The sequence below is a fragment of the Oncorhynchus gorbuscha genome, linkage group LG08 (genome assembly GCF_021184085.1).
Source record: "Oncorhynchus gorbuscha isolate QuinsamMale2020 ecotype Even-year linkage group LG08, OgorEven_v1.0, whole genome shotgun sequence".
NCBI lineage: Eukaryota > Metazoa > Chordata > Actinopteri > Salmoniformes > Salmonidae > Oncorhynchus > Oncorhynchus gorbuscha.
Genome location: NC_060180.1, coordinates 63,114,705 through 63,141,611, shown reverse-complemented (window position 1 = coordinate 63,141,611; position 26,907 = coordinate 63,114,705). Strand labels below are relative to the sequence as shown.

The following is a 26,907-nucleotide window of genomic DNA, read 5'->3' as shown; positions in this document are numbered from 1 at the left end:
TCTGGAAAACTTAAAGAACTTTGAAAGTTCCTTCAAGTGCAGTTGCAAAAACCATCAAGCGCTATAATGAAACTGGCTCTCATGAGGACCGCCACAGGAAAGGAAGACACAGAGTTCCCTCTGCTGCAGAGGATAAGTTCATTAGAGTAACAGCATCTCAGAAATTGCAGCCCAAATAAATGCTTCCCGGAGTTCAAGTAACAGCATTCTGCAGCGATACGCCATCCCATCTGTTTTGCACCTAATGGGACTATCATTTGTTTTTCAACAGGACAATGACCCAACACACCTCCAGGCTGTGTAAGGGATATTTGAACAATAAAGAGAGTGATGGAGTGCTGCATCAGATGACCTGGCCTCCACAATCACCGACCTCAACCCAATTGAGATGGTTTGGGATGAGTTGGACCGCGGAGGGAAGGAAAAGCAGCCAACAAGGGCTTAGCATATGTGGAAACTCCTTCAAGACTGTTGGTAAGGCAATCCAAGTGAAACTGGTTGAGAGAATGCCAAGAGTGTGCAAAGCTGTCAAGGTGGCTACTTTGAAGAATCTCAAATTTGATTTATTTAACACTTTTTTGGTTACTACATGATTCCATATGTGTTATTTGATGTCTTCACTATTATTTTACAATGTATAAAATAGTCAAAATTAAGAAAAACCCTTGAATGAGTAGGTGTGTCCAAACTTTTGCTGGTACTGTATATTAACTAGCTAGTATCATTAACAACGTAGCTAACTAGCTAGTGTTGCTAACAACGTAGCCAGCTGATTACAAAGAGAGCTGTTGCTAGGTGTGGGGTAGTGCAAACTGCACAGCCATGTAAGTTAACACAGTTTTTGACAGTTGTAGTGGCTAGTGTTGTTTGGTTTGTTTTGTTTTGCTTAGTGATTATGCTAATGAATCATTTTGGACATCAATGCAGGTAACCCAGGCCAGGTTATGAAAATAAACATAAATTCCGATGCTGTGAGATATATGACAATGCTGATTTGAGTGCTGTAGCCCTTGTTGATTTTTTCCCCCTCTATTTGTTTGAAGTTGCACCACCATATAAAAATATTTTGGTATGTAAGTTCTTCATTCCATTGCTTACTTGGACACAATGACCCTCTCTTTTTTCTAATAAGCATCTTTACCATTCCACTATTGTCCCTCTCTATCTCCCAGAGCCTGCTCAGCTTTGGCCCCTACCTCCTGGAGAAGACAGAGGTCCTGGCTGAGTACAAGAAGAAACGGAAGGATGCCAACAACAACTTTGTGGGCGACACTAGTCCCTGCTGTGGAGGTGAGAGAAGGGCTGCCTGGATTACAAATAACACTCTGTTATGTCTTAATTTTGTTTTCTAAGACAACTGCAGACTACAATAAATCGGCTCAAGCTCCAAATCCGGCTCGCGTGCTGACAGTTTCAGACTTCTGCTTTAATGTTTATGATAGTACATCTGTTTCTAATGAAGGGATGTTGTGACCATTCTTTATTTTTATTTTTGTGTATTTTACCCCTTTTTCTCCCCAATTTCGTGGTATCCAATTGTTAGTAGCTACTATCTTGTCTCATCGCTACAATTCCCGTACGGGCTCGCGAGAGACGGTTGAAAGTCATGCGTCCTCGGATACACAACCCAACCAAGCCGCACTGCTTCTTAACACAGCGCGCATCCAACCCGGAAGCCAGCCGCACCAATGTGTCGGAGGAAACACCGTGCACCTGGCAACCTTGGTTAGCGCGCACTGCGCCCGGCCCGCCACAGGAGTCGCTGGTGCGCAATAACTCAGGATACTAGGTACTAACATACTGTACACACACACACACACACACTCACACACACAGCCTAGCCAACTGTGAATGTGGTTTTTCTCAAAAGTCAATAGGCATCCTATTGCTTATTTGGTGCTCTGTTTGGGAAATAGACTGTGTTGTTTGTCCCCTCAGCTTGAATGTAGCACTCTTGTATTGTTTATTTAACTATCCTCTAACTTGAGTAAGATACACTCATACGGTGCAGTAAAACACTGTTCCTTCCTGTAAGACTCTAGTTGAGTGATTTTGTTCACCTGTTCTCATGGCAGGATGCTGCTAAACCACTGTGGTCATGTTGCAGACTAATCTTTTTCTGTTCTCTTTTTTCTCTCTCCATCCACCCAGTAGATAGAGAGGATGAGTCCTCTCTCCTATGGAGAGTCGATAATTGCTCTAATGTAATAGCTTTTTTTCTCTCTGCTTCCTCTTCTTTTGCAGGCTATTACGTTTGACCCTGAGACCCATTTCCCAGTAATCACTGACAGCTGTACCGGCTGCACTCTCTGCCTCAGCATCTGCCCCATCATCGACTGCATCAAAATGGTTACCAGGCCAACACTGTACGTGCCTAAGAGGGGGCTGCCTCAAGCTGTTAATCCAGTTTGCTAAAGGCTAGAACAGGGCCATGTTCATTAGGCGCAAAACGGAAGAAAATGTATTGAAACAGGGAGATACTACTTGGGCTAGTCCAATGAGAAATGGTCATTTTTTCGTTTCCTGTTGCAAAATGTTTTAATACGTTTTCTACTGTGTGCTCTAATGAATACGACCCATGCTTTACCTGACCACCGTAGAGCGGAGGGGGGAGAAGAGGAGAGGACCAATGTCTACTTCACACCATTGATTGGCCACATAATTGCAGAGTGAAAAATTACCTTTATTATGAACATTTATAATTATCTAGAAGCAGTAATTACCTTATATTCCCAAGCCAATTATTCTGAAATAATTGTGCCGGGCACCAAATAGTTACAGTGTTATTTCTAAAACAGTGGCTTGCAATGTGGGGTTTAGTTTTTTATCTGCCCTGCTGGAATTGATAGAGATTGTGTGTTGAAGTTTCCATGGTTCAGTTCAAGGTGCATACTGATAATCATATTCATTGATTATCATCTTTTGGACCAGTGGAAATTGCAATGCACTGTTCAAAGACAGATGAATGCAATCATGGTGTACAGGTTATAGTTCTGTTATATTAAGTATGTTAATAATGAACTGGGGGATAATAGGAAAGATTTTGATGGAAATTAGGACTCTATTCAATCTGTATCGCTAAAGTATTACAGATTACGCGATAAAAATGTAAAGGTCATTTCTGATTAAGCCGACATGCAGCGCTTACCATGAATGCAGTCTCCGATAACGCGGGAACATTGGTTTTAAATTTCAAATATACTGTCACGCTGAACTTCCACGATACAGATTGAGTAGAGCTCTAATATATTTTGGTGTGACTTGATTTTGAAATAGATTTTCCTGTGATTTTGTGTATATTCTTTAAGGCGATCATATGCCTTTTAGCTTGATGTATTGATGAGTAGAAAAATAGCACATGAATAATGTTTTGGGCATTATAGGTTGAGACAGGTTTTATATACATTTTAGGGAAATTGTATTAAATTTGTTTTATATATTTACATATTACATATTTAAGTCATTTATTTAATAATCATATTTATGACAATCATATAACCTGCAATCTAGGTATATATGTGAGTGACTTCAAGATCAGACACCTACTCAATTATATCTGAACACTTTTAGAGATAATCCATAAATCTTATGCCCTATTCATAATCAATGAACAGACTGGTTTGAAAAACAAAACATTTTTTTTGTGTTAATACAATCTCTACACAATTCCCTTTTTCCCCAAAAATTCACAAACAAAACACCCAATTCTGTGTATGGGGTAAGCTGTTGATGTAACGGTTCTCTTGTGGTGAAGGAGAGTCGGACCAAAATGCAGCGTGTAGATTGTGATCCATGTTTATTCAACTAACGTTACACAAATCTAAATACAAACACTACAAAACAATAAACGTAACGAAAACCGAAACAGGCTAATACTGGTGCACATACACACAGAACAAGGACACTAAGGATAATCACCCACGAAACACACAAAGAATATGGCTGCCTAAATATGGTTCCCAATCAGAGACAACGATAAACACCTGCCTCTGATTGAGAACCACTTCAGACAGCCATAGACTTAACTAGAACACCCCACTAAGCTACAATCCCAATACATACACACCACATACAAAAACCCATGTCACACCCTGGCCTGACCAAATAAATGAAGATAAACACAAAATACTTCGACCAGGGCGTGACAGTTGAGTTAATTAAAATGCCATCGCTGCCATCTCTGGATAAGGGTAGTCGCTCCATGAAAGGGTATTAATTGAAAATGATTTTACATACTTTTTTGAAATAGTAGACAGCCGCTGAAATTGGTTATTTCATATGTTCTTATGTCTTATGTTAACTATTCAAAAGAGAGCAGCATCTCCATAATTCATTTTTTAAGCCGATTTAAGACATTTCACCAAGGGGCCGATTCCGACCCGAGTTAAACGCCCGTAAATGCAAAGGAATTCCCTTTTTATGCACTTTTCTCTCTACGTGTATTCTGACCTTGAACTTAAGCATGGGAATAGCTGTTCCATTACGCAGAATTTAAATTGTATGGCCTTTCAACTTACAGCAATGGGCACTCTCGAATGTCTTAATTATATGCTACCCCAGCTTTCTCTGTTTCCTATTTCTATCGTGTTAAATATTAGTCACTGTCAGTATCGACTGTCAGTAGCCTAACATACCACACATATTCAACTGTCAATGTACTGTTAGTTCCATTCAGTTGGTATAGCCTACGTTATCATTCCATTTAATTACATTGCTTTGTTTACTTTCATTGGCTTCCTCTGTAAACAACGTCACAGCCATGTGGTTGTTGCTGAGGATCATTAGTAACAGTTGATTCAAAAAATGTGTAAAAAGACGTGCAGGCTTATTAAATCGTTATGAAGCGGAGGGCAGAGCAAGCCATAGCAGTTTGAACCAGACGCACACAGTTCCATGGTTAGTGTAGGGAATAGACAAGGCTACTATTGTAAACTATTATAATTCTATATATACACACTAATCTTCCAACAGTAACATGGATTAAATAGCTGAATGTGGCAATCTTCAGAATGAATCAAGCCACTGTTTTCTTTCTTTTGTGCTTAAAGGCTCTCCAAACCAGGTTTTTTAGGATTCAGAAACACTTTTCTAACCCTAAATAATCTACAAGATCAAAGCATTTTTTTATCTACCAATTGAAACGGAAATGGAGATGAATATGCATATATTTAGAAGGCTTTCTTTCATTGATCCCTAATATTCTGAACCTGTTCACTCTATTTATTCTAGTGAGTCTGTTGACAAAATTTGAACTAAAAGGTACAACGTATTTTAAAGGGATGGTTTAAGATAAATGTACTATAAACCCTATTGAATGAAAATCCAGGAGAAAATCTGCTGACCAGGAAGTGGCATTTATTCAGTGCATGCAAGGTAACCACACCTCCAAAAAGGTTCTTCAGCTGTCCCCATAGAAGAACCCTTTTTGGTTCCAGGTAGAAATATTTTGCATCCATGTAGAACCCTCTGTGGAAAGGGTTCTATATGGAACCCAAAACAGTTCTACTTGGATCCAAAAGGGTTCCAGCTGGAACCAACAAAGGTTCTTTAAAGGGTTCTCCTATGGGGACAGCCGGAGAACCCCTTTTAGGTTATAGATGGCACCTTTCGTTCTAACAGTGTATACATTCCACCTCCTATCCACTAATGCTCCAGAAAAACGTTATACTTACTTGTATTTCTTTAATGAACTGGTATTTGAGGAATCAGCCTTAAGTTCAAACCCAGAGCCAAAGCCCTGTTCTCTGTTCCTGCAGTGAGGCTCAATCCTGTCTCCATCTTGTAGGATCCGACAGCCATTCACATTCCCAACCCAGACATACATCCTCTCTCCCTCCCTCTTTCATGCAGCATCCCAGACAACTTCCCCTTTCCTCCATGATTGTAATTAGGAGATGATATGTGAAACTGCCACATCCGTTTGCGATATTACAACAACAAAGACTTTACTTCAAACAACAAAAACAGTTTTTTTTCCTCTCTGACATCATTGCACGTGCAGTAGAACAGCAGAGTATGTACTTTCACTTTATTTCACCAAGTTGCTGGATGCTCATTTCCTCAAAACAAGATCTCAGCTTTAATCATTCACAAATGCTCATAGACAATGCCCTTCTTGCGCTGTCAGTCCTTATGTCACAGACAAATAATATTGACCTATCCACTGAGATGGTGACCAATGTTTGACACCAGCAAGTCGGTGCTGTTTAAGCTACTAAGGAGACAGAAGTCAGGTGATCATAGCACAATGCAATTCAATGACCAGAGAACCCTTCCTAGTATGAAATCAAAGAAACAGTGTAATTTTCACGTGCTACCTGTAGGTCAATACCATAACTGACCAGTCACCCTTCACATCATCACAGCACGTCATACAGTTCAGATTGTTTCAAACTATCAATAAAGTTCAGATTGTTTCAAACTATCAATAAAGTTTGGATTGTTTCAAACTATCTCTGCTGCGATCAGTGTCCTCTCTTTGCCCAGCAATGTTGAGAAGGATTTAATCTCAGTGAAAAATAATTAACTCCCCTTAGAGAGAATGTGTCGCTAGGTTATTAGGTCCACAAATGAGCTTCTAAATGTGAAAAGAAAAGTTTGCAGAGAGAATAGAGGTAGGAAATAAAGACCCCCTGGGTAGTGTGTGTAGGAGGTTGTAACTTCTAAGCCAAAACTAATGATGCAGGACTGCGTGGGTGCCATGGAGATTGAGGTTCAAGCACTCTTAATTCAATGTTAGTTAACTTATAATCATTTTTCACTTGTATGTGTTGTGGAAAACCTTACAACACCCATTAACACCTATTGGTGTGTCACAAATGTGAGAATGAGAATAAATATTTTGTCCTTACCAGATAGATTCTTTCCATACAGGTTCTAGCAGAAATCCACCTTTAATTACATATGTATTCAAAACATTGTATTGAAAATATTGGGCTCTTAGGACCTAATTTCAAACAAAACTCCTTGACATTTTATTGCTCAGTGAAATAGCATGTGGTTTCAGAGGAAATTGCTCACCGTCAAATTGGTACAGTTGGGCCCCTCAGTAGAATTCCACTTGCACACTGAAATGCGACCATGAAAATGTGCCTCTTTACGTTAACATTGAGTAATTCTGCAGACACTGATTCAAAAGATAACTGAGGTAAGCTCAGAAATAGCATACACAAACAAACATTCAAATATGCATGTCACAACATTTCACAGATTACTGGGACCAGAAGTATCTTCTGCAGGTCTGGGGTGGCCAACGGCTCCTGGAGAGCTCCACTGTGTGTGTAGGCTCAGGTCTGTACTTAGTGGTGGGCTGGAACAACAGCCTCCACACACCCTTCAGGACCAGAGTCTTCAGGAAGCATCCGCCATGTTTCTTTCAACAATGAGCTCTGACAGTACTTCCTCCCTCATAGAGACACAGCCTCTTCTTGCCATTAATTAGTCCGATGTCCTAATTGTCCCAATCACAAGTCATTAACGACATGAAGCTAAGTGTCGCTATAATAGCAGCCGTAGCTCTATGGTAGCAGTGGCTCTGTGGGCCATGAGAAGCCATGAGAATCGGTCTGGGGGTTTTACTGAGGACACTGTAGGTGAGGATGTGGTTTTGACCAGGGCTGACTTTAAAATAGTAATTCAAGCTGTCCCTATTTTACCTTTGGCTTCAGCTCAGTTCTTTCTCGTAATATAAAATGGGTACAGTAATTGTGTAATACATAATGTATTTGATGTACTTGCATTGAGGTTTGACAGTGTGACATGCGTACTTCCTTATCAAAACATTCCCTAATTCCCAGTAATCACCCGTTGGAAATTGGACGCTGCTAGTGTAAACTCCTGTTAGAAACCATATTGTGTGTATAATAATCCCCAACATGTCCTCTTTCCTCCCTTGTCAGTCTCCCCATTTGGGAGTTGCAGTCTGACAATCACCATGACTGTGAATTAGCATACTGGCGCAGTGTCAAATTGGAGCCGCCAGTGAGCCATGTATGGGATCTTGACCTTCGACCTCAGGTAATTGGTACTGCCAGGAAGCTCAGAGAGAGGCGTTCATGCTCCTCCACGGCGGCATGTAGAGAATTTGAAGTACAACAGGAGAGAGCCATCGTGACTGATCATTTAGTGTAAATGCTTGATGGCTTCGACCCAACTGAACAGCGCTAACATTGACTGTTTGTCATGCCCTGATCTGTTTCACCTGTCTTTGTGATTGTCTCCACCCCCCTCCAGGTGTTGCCCATCTTCCCATTATCCTCTGTGTATTTATACCTGTGCTTTCTGTCTGTCTGTTGCCAGTTCGTCTTGTTTGTTCAAGCTTACAAGCGTTTTGTGTCTCAACGCCTGCTTTTTCCAGTTGATCTTTTTCTCGTCCTCCTCGCTTTTGACACTTGCCTGTCCTGTACCTGCCCGCCTGACCACTCTGCCTGACCCTGAGCCTGCCTGCCGTCCTGTACCTTGACCTCTACTCTCGATTATTGACCCCTGCCTGCCTTGACCTGTCGTTTGCCTGTGCCTGTTAAAATAAACATTGTTTCTTCACACAGTCTGTACTTGGGTCTTACCTGAAACTGGCCATGACTGACCCAGAAAACTTGGACCAGCTCCGCAACGCCATCTCCTCCCAAGAAGCCACCATTGGTTAGCACGAGGAGTTGCTTCGTGGCCAGATGGAAGGGTTCCAGGCCGTGGCCAAACGTCACGACCTAGCCTTAAACGCATTGCGGGAGCATCGTCGGGTATCGTTGGACGGGGCCACAGTGTCTCCCGACCCCTCCTGTCTCAGCCTCCAGTATTTATTTTGCAGTAGTTTGTGTCGGGGGGCTAGGGTCAGTCTGTTATATCTGGAGTATTTCTCCTGTCTTATTCGGTGTCCTGTGTGAATTTAAGTATGCTCGCTCTAATTCTTTCTTTCTCTCTCTCAGTGGACCTGAGCCCTAGGACCATGCCCCAGGACTACCAGGCCTGATGACTCCTTGCTGTCCCCAGTCCACCTGGCCGTGCTGCTGCCAGGTGGATAGGCAGAACAGTTTCAACTGTTCTGCCTATGGCTATGGAACCCTGACCTGTTCACTGGATGTGCTACCTGTCCCAGACCTGCTGTTTTCAACTCTCTAGAGACAGCAGGAGTGGTAGAGATACTCTCAATGATCGGCTATGAAAAGCCAACTGACATTTACTCCTGAGGTGCTGACCTGCTGCACCCTCGACAACCACTGTGATTATTATTATTTGACACTGCTGGTCATCTTTGAACATTTTGCCCATGTTCTGTTATAATCTCCACCTGGCACAGCCAGAAGAGGACTGGCCACCCATCATAGCCTGGTTTCTTCCTGGGTTCTTTCCTTTCTAGGGAGAATTTCCTAGCCACCGTGCTTCTACACCTGCATTGTATGCTGTTTGGGGTTTAGGCTGGGTTTCTGTACAGCACTTTGAGATATCAGCTGATGTAAGAAGGGCTTTATAAATACATTTGATTTGAATTCCATGGGTTGCCTACTATTCAGCCTACCACGACAGTAACCTCCCAGCCCCAATGTAACCCGGCTGGTAGCAGCGCCGTCACCCCAGTTTCCAGGGAACCCCACTTACCTCCCCTGGAGCGCTAGATTCCAGAACCTGCCATGCCTTTCTCTCCCAGTGCTCCCTTGTTTTCGAGCTGCAGCCTTCTTCACTCCCCTCGGACCGCTCAAAGATACCGTACATTATTAGGCTGATGTCCGGGAGGGCACTCACCTGGGCCATGGCGGTGAGGGAGCAACACTCCACCGTCTGCCTCAGTCAGGAGGTATTCTTGGCGGAGGTGAGAGAGGTTTTTGAGGCTCCGGTGTCCGAAAGAGGCTGCCCGGAAATTGCTTCGGCAGGACACACTCAGTGTGGCAGATTATGCGGTGGCGTTCCGCACGCTAGCAGCGGAGGGTACATGGAACCCGGAAGCACCTGCACGGATTATCGGAGGAGGTAAAGGATGAACTGGAGCCTGAGAACTACAGACTGATCTCGACTCACTCATCACTTTAACCATCCGGATCAATGGTCAGCTACTGGAACGTAGGAGGGAGAAGAGGTCTGATTGCAGTCCCAATCGCTCATTCAGGGATCCCACCTGGCATCTGATGAACTCCGGAAGTTCCCGGCGTCTACGCCCCCGAGAGGACCCGAGCTTACCCAAGTCCCTCCAAGAGCCTCCGGAGACTGCCTATTCACCTCTTCCTGAGCCGATGCAGCTCGGCAGGGCTAGGCTGTCTCCAGCCGAACGAGTACGCAGAGACTGTATTGCGGTATTGCCGGTCATTTTGTGTCTACCTGTCACTTCAAGAGACCTAGCTCCTTTGTTGGAGTGAGTACACTGGTGGGTCTTAAAGTAAATTTTTCTTCTCCCCTTACTCGCCACCCTGCTGTAGGGTGACCAAGTCTCTCCAGGTACTCATCTACTCAGGGGCAGATGTGAGTCTCATGGACGTGACCCTGGCATCCGAGCTGGGCTTCCCCACTCAACCCCTTTCCATTCCCATGGGTGTTAGAGCGCTGGGTGGGAGCTCTATAGGCCGGGTCACCCACCAGACCACCCCCGTCAACCTAAGTGTCGGAACCACAGTGAGACAATCCCTATCCTGCAGGTTGAGTCTCCACAGGTTCCCGTGATATTCTCTTGGCTCCAGCAATACAATCCCTCCATTGACTGGGCTACTGGTGCCACACTCATTGCATGAAGTCAGCTCTGCCTGCCCCAATACGTCTTCCTGGGGGCTTAGAAATTGCCCCGGACCGCTCCTCAGAGTATCAGTAAGGCCTGGGCAGCTTCACTTCCGCAGCACTGACCGGTATCTAAGAAGGTCAAACCTGAGGCGCTGGCATGCTGCTCCACCCCCAGAAGCCAAGGCTTTCCCTCCCGCTCCAAGATCATTAGCCCCTCTGCTGTTCATTCTCTGTTTTCCCGTACCCTCGATATTCTTCCTATCTTTTCTGCGTCTCGAGTCAAAGTCTGTCTGCCCCTTGTCTTCTGTTTCTAGGCCCATCCCTCCCCCATGTCATCGATGTCATCGATGGCCAGCCAGCATACAAGGTGAGACGCCTCCTGAGGGTTCGACCACGGGGCAGGGGTTTCCAGTACCTGGTTGACTGGGAGGGTTATGGCCCAGAGGATAGGTGCTGGGTTCTCACTAAAGACATCCTTGCCTTGACCCTCATCACTGACTTTCACCGCCGGCACCCCAGTCAAACAGGTATCCGCCCAGGCGTCCCTAGGGGAAGGGGGTGTAGTGTCACCCCCTGATATTTCAACTGTCTTTTATCCCCTGTGTATTTATACCTGTGTTTTCTGTCTGTTACCAGTTTGTCTTGTTTGTTCAAGCCTACCAGCGTTTTGTCTCAGCTCCTGCTTTTTCCAGTTTTTCTTGTCCTCCTAGTTTTTGACCCTTGCCTGTCCATGTACCCGCCTGCCTGACCACTCTGCATGCCTGACGCCCTGTATCTTTGCTCCACCTCAGGATTACCGACCTCTGCCTGACCTGAGCCTGCCTACCGTCCTGTACCTTGGCCTCTATTCTGGATTATCGAGCCCTGCCTGCCTTGACTTGTCGTTTGCCTGCCCTTGTTACAATAAACATTATTATTTCACAATGTGCACTTGGGTCTTACCTGAAACGTGATACTGTTAGGCATAGCATACCTTTAATAACAGTGACCATTTGTATTGTTTTCCCACAGTACACCTGAATATTCATTGATGTGCGAGTTAAAAGTATCCTATAATACCGTCTGATCCACCTCTTACTCATGCTTTGTGCTTCCTATCAAGGGAAGTTAGGACTCAATTCAATCCGTATTACTGTAGCGTTACAGATTGCGCACTAGAAATGTACGGGTAATTACTGATTGAGCCAACATATGCAGTGTTTACAGTGAATGCTGTCTCTACACATGGAAAATGGTGCCGACAGAGTGGGCTGCCATGCTTCTAGCTCTTAGGGAAGAGAATTATGTTCTCCAGGTACATCACCCAATTTAATTATATTTACTCTCAGTCTGCAAACCAGAATTTGTAAGACCCTGGTCGAATGAAACAGACGGAGGCCCAGCTAAATAGTCAAAAAGGTTTATTCACGGGAACGTTCTAAAGTCAAGAATACAAAACAATTCATTTTATACTGAAAACTCACGCCCACACATTCACACAGCCATACGCACACACACACACACACACGCACATACACAAACAGACGCACATACACACATACCCACATGCGCACAACAGATACACACACATGTCCTGCTACGCACACACTGTCTATCTCACTACCTAGCCGACAGAGATAGTGACCTTGTCCTTGAGACGTACGCCCCGTTCTCTCCCAAATCTCTAGTCAGGTCGGCACCAAGCTCAGACAGTCTGTTTAAAATACCATAAAGACAAATTGTTTTACCCTAATTCTGACTAGGACTACACATTTATTGATTATGAATGTATACATGCTAATCAATTCCATACAATTATATGTTTCAAGGCGGAAAATTTGAATCATTCAATTAACAGACAATTCTCATCTATCAATCTACCCTAAATGACTAAATAATACACACTGATACATCAATTGTATACAAGAATAATCCATACCAATACTTTGCTTATCATATCCTGCCATTTGTTACACCATCTATTGCAAGCCCAACGGTTTCTCCCCTCTCTGGGTGGGGAGACCTCCTTTCCTGCTATTAGATTCACAGTGGTCAGAAGTTCTCTGCCACAGTTCATTGTCTGCTATGATCCAAACACATTTCCATATGTTTTACAGTGACAGGGTGGAATCCTTTTAATTATTACCTAAACATTAAGGGATTTTTTTTATCAATATTGACTAATTATGTATACATTTCAATCAGAACTGAATAATCAGAATAGTATTATGGATAAAAGCGTCTGCTAAATGGCATATATTATTATTATATTATATAGATATATGCATTTTCTTTTAATCCTAGTACTGAATATAATGTGTGTAAATATAATCAAGAATTAGAACAAGGACTGTCTGTTCCTTGGTAGAAATAAATGAACTTATCGTCAGACTGGCTAGAATGCTTATCTACACAAGGAGACCTTTGCTCGGTCATAAATTATATTGAATTGGTGGGAACGATGTGGGAAGGCTTGAGATACTAATATAATAATATAATAATATAATAATAATAATAATAATAATATAATAATATAATAAATAATAATATAATATATGCCATTTAGCAGACGCTTTTATCCAAAGCGACTTACAGTCATGTGTGAATACATTCTACGTATGGGTGGTCCCGGGGATTGAACCCACTACCCTGGCGTTACAAGCGCCATGCTCTACCAACTGAGCTACAGAAGGACCACACTGATACTGCCTTTGTACCAGGGTGGGAGAAGAGACGGGACAGTTCGAAAACTAATGACGTCATTTTCAGTTTATAACCTGTGGTAAACTGTATCGTGTTCAGTACTCTCGAGAATAAACGCTACTGATTGATTTTGAGACTGGTCTCTGTCCATTTTATGCAAATAAGGGTCCTACAAATTCTTAAGAGTGGACAGAGTGTTTAATTGAATTGGTTTAATAAAACAAAAAGGAATTTAATTCCTGTAACAATTCTTCGCCCGCTTTAAGGAAAACACAGTGCCACCAAAGCGGCACGCTACCAAGGACTGCGGGCTCTCCTTCTCCGTGGATGTTGTAAGACATTTAAGCGTGTTAACCATCGCAAGGCTGCCGGCCCAGGCCGCATCCCGAGCCGCGTCCTCAAAGCATGTGCAAACCAGCTAGCTAGAGTGTTTACGGACATATTCAATCTATCCCTATCCCAGTCTACTGTCCCCACATGCTTCAAGATGTCCACCATTGTTCCTGTACCCAAGAAAGCAAAGGTAACTGAACTAAATAACTTATGCCCCATAGCACTCACTTCTGTCATCACGAAGTGCTTTGAGAGACTAGTCAAGGATCATATCACCTCTACCTTATCTGACACCCTTGACCCACTTCAATCATCTTTACCGCCCCAATAGATCCACAGACGATGCAATCGCCACCACACTGCACACTACCCTATCCAATACCGACAAGAGGAATACCTACAATTGAAGTCGGATGTTTACATACACTTAGATTGGAGTCATTAAAACTCGTTTTTCAACCACTCCACAAATTTCTTTAAAAAAAAATATAGTTTTGGAAAGTCGGTTAGGACATCTACTTTGTGTATGACACAAGTCATTTTTCCAACAATTGTTTGAAGACAGATTATTTCAATTAAAATGCACTGTATCACAATTCCAGTGGGTCAGACGTTTACATACACTAAGTTGACTGTGCCTTTAAACAACTTGGAAAATTCCAGAAAATTATGTCATGTTTTAGAATCTTCTGATAGGCTAATTGACATAATTTGAGTCAATTTGAGATGTACAGTGGGGCAAAAAAGTATTTAGTCAGCCACCAATTGTGCAAGTTCTCCCACTTAAAAAGATGAGAGAGGCCTGTAATTTTCATCATATGTACACTTCAACTATGACAGTCAAAATGAGAAACAAAATCTAGAAAATCACATCATAGGATTTTTAATGAATTTATTTACAAATTATGGTGGAAAATAAGTATTTGGACACCTACAAACAAGCAAGATTTCTGGCTCTCACAGACCTGTAACTTCTTCTTTAAGAGGCTCATCTGTCCTCCACTTGCTACCTGTATTAATGGCACCTGTTTGAACTTGTTATCGGTATAAAATTCACCTGTCCACAACCTCAAACAGTCACACTCCAAACTCCAATATGGCCAAGACCAAAGAGCTGTCAAAGGACACCAGAAACAAAATTGTAGACCTGCACCATGCTGGGAAGACTGAATCTGCAATAGGTAAGCAGCTTGGTTTGAAGAAATCAACTGTGGGAGCAATTATTAGGAAATGGAAGAAATACAAGACCACTGATAATCTCCCTCGATCTGGGGTTCCACGCAAGACCTAGTGAATGACCTGCAGAGAGCTGGGACCAAAGTAAAAAAGCCTACCATCAGTAACACACTATGCCGCCAGGGACTCCTGCAGTGCCAGACGTGTCCCCCTGCTTAAGCCAGTACATGTCCAGGCCCGTCTGAAGTTTGCTAGAGAGCATTTGGATGATCCAGAAGAAGATTGGGAGAATGTCATATGGTCAGATGAAACCAAAATATAAATTTTTGGTAAAAACTCAACTCGTCGTGTTTGGAGGACAAAGAATGCTGAGTTGCATCCAAAGAACAAATCAAATGTATTTGTCACATACACATGGTTAGCAGATGTTAATGCAAGTGTAGCGAAATGCTTGTCGGAACTAGAAGCACAAGCATTTCGCTACACTCGCATTAACATCTGCTAACCATGTGTATGTGACAAATACATTTGATTTGATTACCTACTGTGAAGCATGGGGGTGGAAACATCATGCTTTGGGGCTGTTTTTCTGCAAAGGGACCAGGACAACAGATCCGTGTAAAGGAAAGAATGAATGGGGCCATGTATCGTGAGATTTTGAGGGAAAACCTCCTTTCATCAGCAAGGGCATTGACGATGAAACGTGGCTGGGTTTTTCAGCATGACAATGATCCCAAACACACCGCCCGGGCAACAAAGGAGTGGCTTCGTAAGAAGAATTTCAAGGTCCTGGAGTGGCCTAGCCAGTCTCCAGATCTCAACCCCATAGAAAATCTTTGGAGGGAGTTAAAAGTCCGTGTTGCCCAGCAACAGCCCCAAAACAACACTGCTCAAGAGGAGATCTGCATGGAGGAATGGGCCAAAATACCAGCAACAGTGTAACGGCGTTCTTCGTTTGTTGAAAGAGAGTCAGACCGAAATGCAGCGTGGTGGTTACTCATGTCTTTAATGAAGAAAAACGGAACGATACATGAAATAACTAATAAATACAAAAACAACAAACGGAACGTGAAACCTATTACAGCCTATCTGGTGAACACTACACAGAGACAGGAACAATCACCCACGAAATACATAGCGAAACCCAGGCTACCTAACCTCATGGGGATAGGGCTGTCTACTGCCCCCGCTGGAGTAATTGCATGCCCATAGTAAACATAATTTTTTTTGTCAAAAGTTGCTAATATATGCAAATAAAAAATATTATTGAATAGAAAACACTCTAAAGCTTCTAAAACTGTTTAAATTATGTCTGTATGTAAAGCAGAACTCTCAGGGCAGTCATTCTCCCAAACTCTCTCTTATCATCAGAAAAGTTGGCCCAACTTTGATGTCATCGCCCCCACCCTCCCCAAGCAGTTACAGTTCTGGGAACAGTCTTTCTGACTTGAGTTTTGGCTGGCCGAAACCTTTCGGTCACGTGAAAAAACAGGTCACTTTTATGCGCGCTCTGGTCAAGTCCTGTCTTTTTTCCAAGATCGATTAAACGGTGCCTGTGTTTCTGTTCGTCCTCACGATTGCTGTACACCTTTATAACATGTTAAAGCTTGATTATGAAGTTAGTTTGACAAGTTTAATCGACATATAATATGTAAGTTCGACGTTTTGGTGCGCATCCACTTGACTTTTGGCTACATTTCAACCAAAATGTGTCGTTTTTGAGAACCGAAAGACACAGACTGCAAAACTAAACGCTGTTTTTGGTAAGTATAATTCCTTCCAGGTCTTCTGATGGAAGAACAGCAAAGGTAAGGGAATATTTATGTGGTAAATTTGGGTTTATGTGGACTCCAAGATAGAGGAGCCATAATGCTACTTTTTGAGCGCCGTCTCATAGTATAGCCTAGTGAACGAAACCTGTAACGTTAAAAATAAATGTAACACAGCGATTGCATTCAGAAGAAGTGTATCTAACTATATATATGTAGAACATGCATATTTAGTCAAAGTTTATGATGTGTATTCCTTGTTAGCTGACGTTATCTGCCGGAGCTATCGTCATTTCTCAGGACATTTGAATAGCATTTTTTGAATGATGCATCATTGTAAACAGAGATTTATGGATATATATAGCATATTATTGAAAAAAACATAAATGTACTGTGTAACATGTTATATTACTGTCATCTGATGAAGATTTCAAAAGGTTAGTGCATTATTTTTCTTTTAATCCTGCGTTTGTTGATTGCATATTTTTTTCAACTTGGCTATGCAAATTAGCCGTGTCTTCGGTGGTGGTTTGACATAAATATGTGCTATGTTTTCGCCGTAAAACATTTTAGAAATCTGACTCGCTGGGTAGATGAACAAGGTGTTTATCTTTCATTTGAGCCATTGGACTTGTTAATGTGTGGAGGTTAAATATTTTTAGGAATATTTTTGCGTTCCATGTGCCATCTTCCAGCTGAACGTGGGGGGGGGGTGTTCCAAAATTGGAACCCTAGTCCCCTTCTGGCTAAGTACGGTTCCCAATCAGAGACAACGAGATTCACCTGACTCTGATTGAGAACCACCTCAGGCAGCCAAGCCCATACAACACCCCTACTCAGCCGCAATCCCAATAACCACAAAACCCCAATACGAAATACAACAAAACAAACCCATGTCACACCCTGGCCTGACCAAACAATCAACGAAAACACAAAACACTAAGACCAAGGCGTGACAGAACCCCCCCCCTAAGGTGCGGACTCCCGGGCGCACCTCAAAACCATAGGGAGGGTCCGGGTGGGCGTCTGTCCATGGTGCCGGTTCCGGCTCGGGACGTGGACCCCACTCCATTAAAGTCATAGTTCCTCCCCTTCGCGTCCCGGGATAATCCACCCTCGCCGCCGACCATGGCCTAATAGTCCTCACCCAGAACCCCACTGAACTGAGGAGCAGCTCGTGACTGAGGGGCAGCTCGGGACTGAGGCAGCTCGGGACTGAGGGGCAGCTCGGGACTGAGGGGCAGCTCGGGACTGAGGGGCAGCTCGGGACTGAGGGCCAGCCCGGAACTGAGGGGCAGCCCGGGACTGAGGGGAAGCCCAGTACTGAGAGAAAGCCCAGTACTGAGAGGAAGCCCAGTACTGAGAGGAAGCCCAGTACTGAGATGAAGCTCAGGCAGGTAGTAGGCTCCGGTAGATCCTGGCTGGCTGGCGGATCTGGAAGATTCTTGTTGTCTAGCAGATCTGGAAGATTCTGGTTGACTGGCAGATCTAGCTGCTCTATGCAGACTGGCAGATCTGGAAGAGACTGGTTGACTGGCAGATCTGGAAGAATCTGGTTGACTGGCAGATCTAGAAGATCATGGCTGACTGACGGATCTAGCTGCTCTATGCAGACTGGCAGCTCTTTGCAGACTGACAGCTCTGGCTGCTTGAGGCAGACTGACAGCTCTGTCTGCTTCATGCAGACTGACAGCTCTGGCTGCTTCATACAGACTGACAGCTCTGACTGCTCCATGCAGGCTGACAGCTCTGACTGCTTCATACAGACTGACAGCTCTGGCTGCTTTATGCAGACTGACAGCTCTGGCTGCCTCATACAGACTGACAGCTCTGACTGCTCCATGCAGGCTGACAGCACCCTGCAGACTGGCAGCTCCTTGCAGACTGACAGCTCCTTGCAGACTGACAGCTCCTTGCAGACTGGCAGCTCTTTGCAGACTGACAGCTCTGGCTGCTTCATGCAGACTGACAGCTCTGACTGCTCCATGCAGGCTGACAGCACCCTGCAGACTGGCAGCTCCTTGCAGACTGACAGCTCCTTGCAGACTGACAGCTCCTTGCAGACTGGCAGCTCTTTGCAGACTGACAGCTCTTTGCAGACTGACAGCTCTGGCTGCTTCATGCAGACTGACAGCTCTAGCTGCTTCATGCAGACTGACAGCTCAGGCTGCTCCGAACAGGCAGGAGGCTCCAGCAGCGCTGTAGAGGAGGAAGGCTCTGATAGCGCTGAACAGGCGGGAGACTCCGACAGCGCAGGAGAGGAGAAAGGCTCTGATAGCGCTGTACAGACAGAAGACTCCAGCAGCGCTGTAGAGGAGGAAGGCTCTGATAGCGCTGAACAGGCGGGAGACTCCGACAGCGCAGGAGAGGATAAAGGCTCTGATAGCGCTGAACAGACAGGAGACTCCAGCAGCGCTGTAGAGGAGGAAGGCTCTGATAGCGCTGAACAGGCGGGAGACTCCGACAGCGCAGGAGGGAAGGAAGGCTCTGATAGCGCTGAACAGGCGAGGCGCACTGAAGGCCTGGTGCGTGGTGCTGGCACTGGTGGTACTGGGCCGAGGACACGCACAGGAAGCCTGGTGCGGGGAGCTGCTACCGGAGGACTGGTGTGTGGAGGTGGCTCTGGATAGACCGGACCGTGCAGGCGCACTGGAGCTCTTGAGCACCGAGCCTGCCCAACCTTACCTGACTCGATGCCCACTCTAGCCCGGCCAATACGAAGGGCTGGTATGAACCGTACCGGGCTATGCACCCGCACTGGAAACACAGTGCACTCCATAGCATAACACGGTGCCTGCCAGGTCTCTCTAGCCAACCGGTAAGCACAGGGAGTTTGCGCAGGTCTCCTAACTGGCGTAGCCATACTCCCTGTAAGACCCCCCCCCCACCAAGAAATTTTTGGGGCTGATTCCCGGGCATCCATCCACGTCGCCGTGCTGCCCCCTCATACCAGCGCCTCTCCGCTTTCACCGACTCTAGTTCCTCCTTGGGGCGGCGATATTCACCAGGCTGTGCCCAGGGTCCTTTTCCATCCAGTCCTTCCTCCCATGTCCAATTCTCCAAGTGGTGCAGCCTCTCCCACTGCAGCTGCTCCTCACGATTAACAGGGAGAGTTGGCTCAGGTCTGACTCCTGACTCAGCCACTCTCCCTCTGAGCCCCCCCCCCCCCCAATAATTTTTTGGGGCTGCTTTTTGGGCTTCCTTGCCAACCGTGTTTTTCTCTTCGACTCCGTTCTCCTATAGCACTCTTCGTACTGCTCCAGCGAATCCCAGGCGGGCGCCGGCACTCTCTCTGGGTCGACCGCCCACCTGTCTATTTCTTCCCACGTAGTGCCACGGCCTGTCCATAACGTCTTCCCTTCGCTGCTCATGCTGTCGCTGCCTGTTAACACGCTGCTCGGTCCGTGTGTGGTGGGTGATTCTGTAACAGCGTTCTTCGTTTGTAGAAAGAGAGTCGGACCGAAATGCAGCGTGGTGGTTACTCATGTCTTTAATGAAGAAAAACGGAACGATACATGAAATAACTAATAAATACAAAAACAACAAACGGAACGTGAAACCTATTACAGCCTATCTGGTGAACACTACACAGAGACAGGAACAATCACCCACGAAATACATAGAGAAACCCAGGCTACCTAAGTACGGTTCCCAATCAGAGACAACGAGAATCACCTGACTCTGATTGAGAACCGCCTAAGGCAGCCAAGCCCATACAACACCCCTACTCAGCCGCAATCCCAATAACCACAAAACCCCAATACGAAATACAACAAAACAAACCCATGTCACACCCTGGCCTGACCAAACAATCAACGAAAACACGAAACACTAAGACCAAGGCGTGACAAACAGTGTGTGAAAACCTTGTGAAGACTTACAGAAAACGTTTGACCTCTGTCATCGCCAACAAAGGTTATATAACAAAGTACATTACATTTACATTTAAGTCATTTAGCAGACGCTCTTATCCAGAGCGACTTACAAATTGGTGCAATCACCTTATGACATCCAGTGGGACAGTCACTTAACAATAGTGCATCTAAAACTTAGGGGGGGGGTGGGGTGAGAGGGATTACTTAACCTATCCTAGGTATTCCTTAAAGAGGTGGGGTTTCAGGTGTCTCCGGAAGGTGGTGATTGACTCCGCTGTCCTGGCGTCGTGAGGGAGTTTGTTCCACCATTGGGGGGGCCAGGGCAGCAAACAGTTTTGACTGGGCTGAGCGGGAGCTGTACTTCCTCAGTGGTAGGGAGGCGAGCAGGCCAGAGGTGGATGAACGCAGTGCCCTTGTTTGGGTGTAGGGCCTGATCAGAGCCTGGAGGTACTGAGGTGCCGTTCCCCTCACAGCTCCGTAGGCAAGCACCATGGTCTTGTAGCGGATGCGAGCTTCAACTGGAAGCCAGTGGAGAGAACGGAGGAGCGGGGTGACGTGAGAGAACTTGGGAAGGTTGAACACCAGACGGGCTGCGGCGTTCTGGATGAGTTGAAGGGGTTTAATGGCACAGGCAGGGAGCCCAGCCAACAGCGAGTTGCAGTAATCCAGACGGGAGATGACAAGTGCCTGGATTAGGACCTGCGCCGCTTCCTGTGTGAGGCAGGGTCGTACTCTGCGGATGTTGTAGAGCATGAACCTACAGGAACGGGCCACCGCCTTGATGTTAGTTGAGAACGACAGGGTGTTGTCCAGGATCACGCCAAGGTTCTTGGCGCTCTGGGAGGAGGACACAATGGAGTTGTCAACCGTGATGGCGAGATCATGGAACGGGCAGTCCTTCCCCGGGAGGAAGAGCAGCTCCGTCTTGCCGAGGTTCAGCTTGAGGTGGTGATCCGTCATCCACACTGATATGTCTGCCAGACATGCAGAGATGCGATTCGCCACCTGGTCATCAGAAGGGGGAAAGGAGAAGATTAATTGTGTGTCGTCTGCATAGCAATGATAAGAGAGACCATGTGAGGTTATGACAGAGCCAAGTGACTTGGTGTATAGCGAGAATAGGAGAGGGCCAAGAACAGAGCCCTGGGGGACACCAGTGGTGAGAGCGCGTGGTGAGGAGACAGATTCTCGCCACGCCACCTGGTAGGAGCGACCTGTCAGGTAGGACGCAATCCAAGCGTGGGCCGCGCCGGAGATGCCCAACTCGGAGAGGGTGGAGAGGAGGATCTGATGGTTCACAGTATCGAAGGCAGCCGATAGATCTAGAAGGATGAGAGCAGAGGAGAGAGAGTTAGCTTTAGCAGTGCGGAGCGCCTCCGTGATACAGAGGAGAGCAGTCTCAGTTGAATGACTAGTCTTGAAACCTGACTGATTTGGATCAAGAAGGTCATTCAGAGAGAGATAGCGGGAGAGCTGGCCAAGGACGGCACGTTCAAGAGTTTTGGAGAGAAAAGAAAGAAGGGATACTGGTCTGTAATTGTTGACATCGGAGGGATCGAGTGTAGGTTTTTTCAGAAGGGGTGCAACTCTCGCTCTCTTGAAGACGGAAGGGACGTAGCCAACGGTCAGGGATGAGTTGATGAGCGAGGTGAGGTAAGGGAGAAGGTCTCCGGAAGTGGTCTGGAGAAGAGAGGAGGGGATAGGGTCAAGCGGGCAGGTTGTTGGGCGGCCGGCCGTCACAAGACGCGAGATTTCATCTGGAGAGAGAGGGGAGAAAGAGGTCAGAGCACAGGGTAGGGCAGTGTGAGCAGATTGAGTATTGAGATAAACTTTTGTTATTGACCAAATACTTATTTTCGACCATAATTTGTAAATAAATTCATTAAAAATCCTACAATGTGATTTCTGTTTTTTTTCTCATTTTGTCTGTCATAGTTGAAGTGTACCTATGATGAAAATTACAGGCCTCTCTCATCTTTTTAAATGGGAGAACTTGCACAATAGGTGGCTGACTAAACACCTTTTTGCCCCACTGTACCTGTCAAGGCCTACCTTCCAACTCACTGCCTCTTTGCTTGACATCATGGGAAAATCAAAAGAAATCAGCCAAGACCTCCACAAGTCTGGTTAATCCTTAGAAGCAATTTCCAAACACCTGTAGGTACCATCTGTTCATCTGTACAAACAATAGTATGTAAGTATAAACATCATGGGACCACGCAGCCATCATACCGCTCAGGAAGGAGACGCGTTCTGTCTCCTAGAGATGAACGTACTTTGGTGCAAAAAGTGCAACTCAATCCCAGAACATCAGCAAAGGACCTTATGAAGATGTTGGGAGGAAACGGGTACAAAAGTATATATATCCACAGTAAAACGAGTCCTATATCGACATAACCTGAAAGGCCGCTCAGCAAAGAAGAGGCCACTGCTCCAAAACTGCCATAAAAAAGCCAGACTATGGTTTGCAACTGCACATGGGGACAAAGATCGTACTTTTTGGAAAAATGTCCTCTGGTCTGATGAAACAAAAATATAACTGTTTGGCCATAATGACCATCATTATGTTTAGAGGAAAAAGGGGGAGGCTTGCAAGCCGAAGAACACCATCCCAACCATGAAGCACGGGGGTGGCAGCATCATGTTGTGGGAGTGCTTTGCTGCAGGAGGGACTAGTGCACTTCACAAAATATATGGCATCATGAGGCGGGGAAATGATGTGGATATATTGAAGCAACATCTCAAGACATCCGTCAGGAAGTTAAAGCTTGGCCGAAAATGGGTCTTCCAAATGAACAATGACTCCAGGCATACTTCCAAAGTTGTGGCAAAATGGCTTAAGGACAACAAAGTCAAGGTATTGGAGTTGCCATCACAAAGCCCTGACCTCAATCCTATAGAAAATGTGTGGGCAGAACTGAAAAAGCGTGTGCGAGCGAGGAGGCCTACAAACCCGACTCAGTTACACCAGCTCTGTCAGGAGGAATGGGCCAAAAGTCCCCCAACTTACTGTGGGAAGCTTGTGGAAGGCTACCCAAAACGTTTTACCCAAGTTAAACAATTTAAAGGCAATGCTACCAAATACTAATTCAGTGTATGTAAACTTCTGACCCACTGGGAATTTGATGAAAGAAAGAAAAGCTGAAATAAATCATTCTCTCTACTATCATTCTGACATTTCACATTCTTAAAATAAAGTGGTGATCCTAACTGACCTAAGACAGGGATTTTTTACTAGGATTAAATGTCAGGAATTGTTAAAAACTAAGTTTAAATGTATTTGGCTAAGGTGTATGTAAACTTCCGACTTCAACTATATGTAAGAATGCTGTTCATTGACTATAGCTCAGCATTCAACACCATAGTACCCTCTAAGTTCATCATTAAGCTTGAGGCCTTGGGTCTGAACCCCGCCCTGTGTAACTGGTTCCTGGACTTCTTGACGGGCTGCCCTCAGGTGATGAAGCTATGAAAAACACCACCACTTCGCGGATACTCAACACTGGGGCCCCACAAGGATGCGTGCTCAGCCCCCTCCTGTACCTTCTGTTCACCCATGACTGTGTGGCCGCGCACTCCTCTAACTCAATCATCAAGTTTGCAGACGACATAACAGAAGTAGGCTTGATTACCAACAATGATGAGACAGCTTCCAGGGAGGAGGTGAGGGCCCTGGGAGAGTGGTGCCAGGAAAACAACCTCTCACCCAACATCAACAAAAGATAGAAGCTGAATGTGGACTTCAGGAAATAGCAGAGGGAACACAGCCCTATCCACATCGATGGGACAGCATCGGAGAAGGTGGAAAGCTTCACGTTCCTCTGCGTACACATCACTGAGAAACTTAAATGGTCCACCCACACAGACAGTGTTTTGAAAAGATCATCAAGGACAACAACCACCCGTGCCACGGCCTGTTCAGCCCGCTATCATCCAGAAGGTGAAGTCAGTACAGGTGCATCAAAGCTGGGACCGAGAGACTGAAAAACAGCTTCAATCTCAAGGCCATCAGCCTAGAGGTCGACCAATTATGATTTTTCAACGCCGATACCGATACCAATTATTGCAGGACCAAAAAAAAGTCGATACCGATTAATCTGACAATTTTTTATTTTAATTTGTGATAATGACAATTACAACAATACTGAATGAACACTTATTTTAACTTAATATAATACATAAATAAAATCTATTTCACCTCAAATAAATAATGAAACATCTTCAATTTGGTTTAAATTATGCAAAAACGAAGTGTTGGAGAAGAAAGTAAAAGTGCAATATGTGCCATGTAAGGAAGCTAAAGTTTCAGTTCCTTGCTCAGAACATGAGAACATATGAAAGCTGGTGGTTCCTTTTAACATGAGTTTTCAATATTCCCAGGTAAGAAGTTTTAGGTTGTAGTTAATATAGGGATTATAGGACTATTTCTCTCTATACCATTTGTATTCCATTAACCTTTGACTATTGGATATTCTTATAGGCACTTTAGTATTGCCAGTGTAACAGTATAGCTTCCGTCCCTTTCCTCGCTCCTCCCTGGGCTCGAACCAGGAACACAACGACAACAGCCACCCTCAAAGCAGCGTTACCCATGCAGAGCAAGAGGAACAACTACTCCAAGTCTCAGAGCGAGTGACGTTTGAAACGCTATTAGCGCGCACCCTGCTAACTAGCTAGCCATTTCACATCGGTTACACAAGCCTAATCTCGGGAGCTGATAGGCCTATAGTCATAAACAGCGCAATGCTTGACGCACAATGACGAGCTGCTGGCAAAATGCACGAAAGTGCTGTTTGAATGAATGCTTACGAGCCTGCTGCTACCTACCATCGCTCAGTCAGACTGCTCTATCACATATCAAATCATAGACTTAGTTATAACATAATAACACACAGAAATACGAGCCTTAGGTCATTAATATGGTCGAATCCGGAAACTATCAGCTCGAAAACAAGACGTTTATTCTTTCAGTGAAATACGGAACCATTCCGTATTTTATCTAAGGGGTGGCATTCATTAGTCTAAATATTCCTGTTACATTGCACAACCTTCAATGTTATGTCATAATTACGGAAAATTCTGGCAAATTAGTGCTAGCTAGCAACTTACCTTGGCTTACTGCATTCCCGTAACAGGCAGTCTCCTCGTGGAGTGCATTGAGAGGCAGGTGGATAGAGCGTTGGACTTGTTAACTATAAGGTTGCAAGATTGAATCCCCCGAGCTGACAAGATGAAAATCTGTAGTTCTGCCCCTGAACAAGGCAGTTAACCCACCGTTCCTAGGCCGTCATTGAATGTGTTCTTAACTGACTTGCCTAGTTAAATACAGAATACATTTTTTAAAATTAACATTGGCAAAATCGGTGTCCAAAAACACAGATTTACGATTGTTATGAAAACTTGAAATCGGCCCTAATTAATCGGCCATTCCGATTAATCGGTCGACCTCTACAACATCAGACTGTTAAATACTGTTAAATAGCCATCACTAGCACATTAGAGGCTGCTGCCCTATATACTGTACATAGACTTGGAATCACTGGCCACTTTTATAATGGAACACTAGTCACTTTAATAATGTTCACATATTTGGCATTACTCATCTCATATGTATGTACTGTATTCTATCCTATTCTACTGTATCTTAGTCTATGCCGCTCTGACATTGCTCACCCACATATTTATATATTCTTAATTCCATTCCTTTAGATTTGTTTGTATTGTTGTGAAATTGTTAGATATTACTGTTAGATATTACTGCACTGTTAGAGCTAGAAGCACAGGCATTTCGCTACACCCGCAATAACATCTGCTAAACACGTGTATGTAACAAATCAAATTTGATTTGCTACTGCTTTTAAATTTCAATCAACGATACGGATTGAATAGAGCCCCCAGACTTTAAATCACGCACCTCTCTGTTTAGTTTTAACTGTATTATAAAAGTTTTACAATCCAATTAGGCAGTTTCATCTTTCCTACCATTAAGCCCAGCAACACTTGATCCCATCCCATCCATCCCAAGCAGAACGTGGATGCTTGTTCACTTAATTAAATTGGTCTGTTGGAGCAAACTACGGCGTCCATAGCAGGGCATCCAATACATCTATAGTAGGGGCGTCCAACAACAACTCCTCAATGCCACCTCGTCCGTTTGATTTGGTCCTGGCTCTGGGTCTGTAGCCATGCCAGGACTTATGCCCACCGGAGAGCTCTGCGGAGCGGGCACGGCAGGCAGTGATGTGTGCCAGGGGATTGGCAAGACCAAACAGGAGGGTATCAGTAGGTCAGCCAAACATGGTGGAGAGGGTTTGGCATGGGTACCCATCATGAAGCAAACCTCCTTTCCTTACACTAATTAATGACCAATT

At 44.8% G+C, this 26,907-nt stretch overlaps 1 long non-coding RNA gene across 1 annotated transcript; it reads left to right on the top strand.

Annotated features, from left to right (window-relative positions):
• Window positions 1-421: 421 nt before the first annotated feature.
• Window positions 422-3,824, top strand: LOC124041967. The gene is made up of 3 exons (XR_006840020.1): window positions 422-474; window positions 1,173-1,290; window positions 2,245-3,824. It is a non-coding gene; the product is annotated as an uncharacterized LOC124041967 (long non-coding RNA).
• Window positions 3,825-26,907: the final 23,083 nt, after the last annotated feature.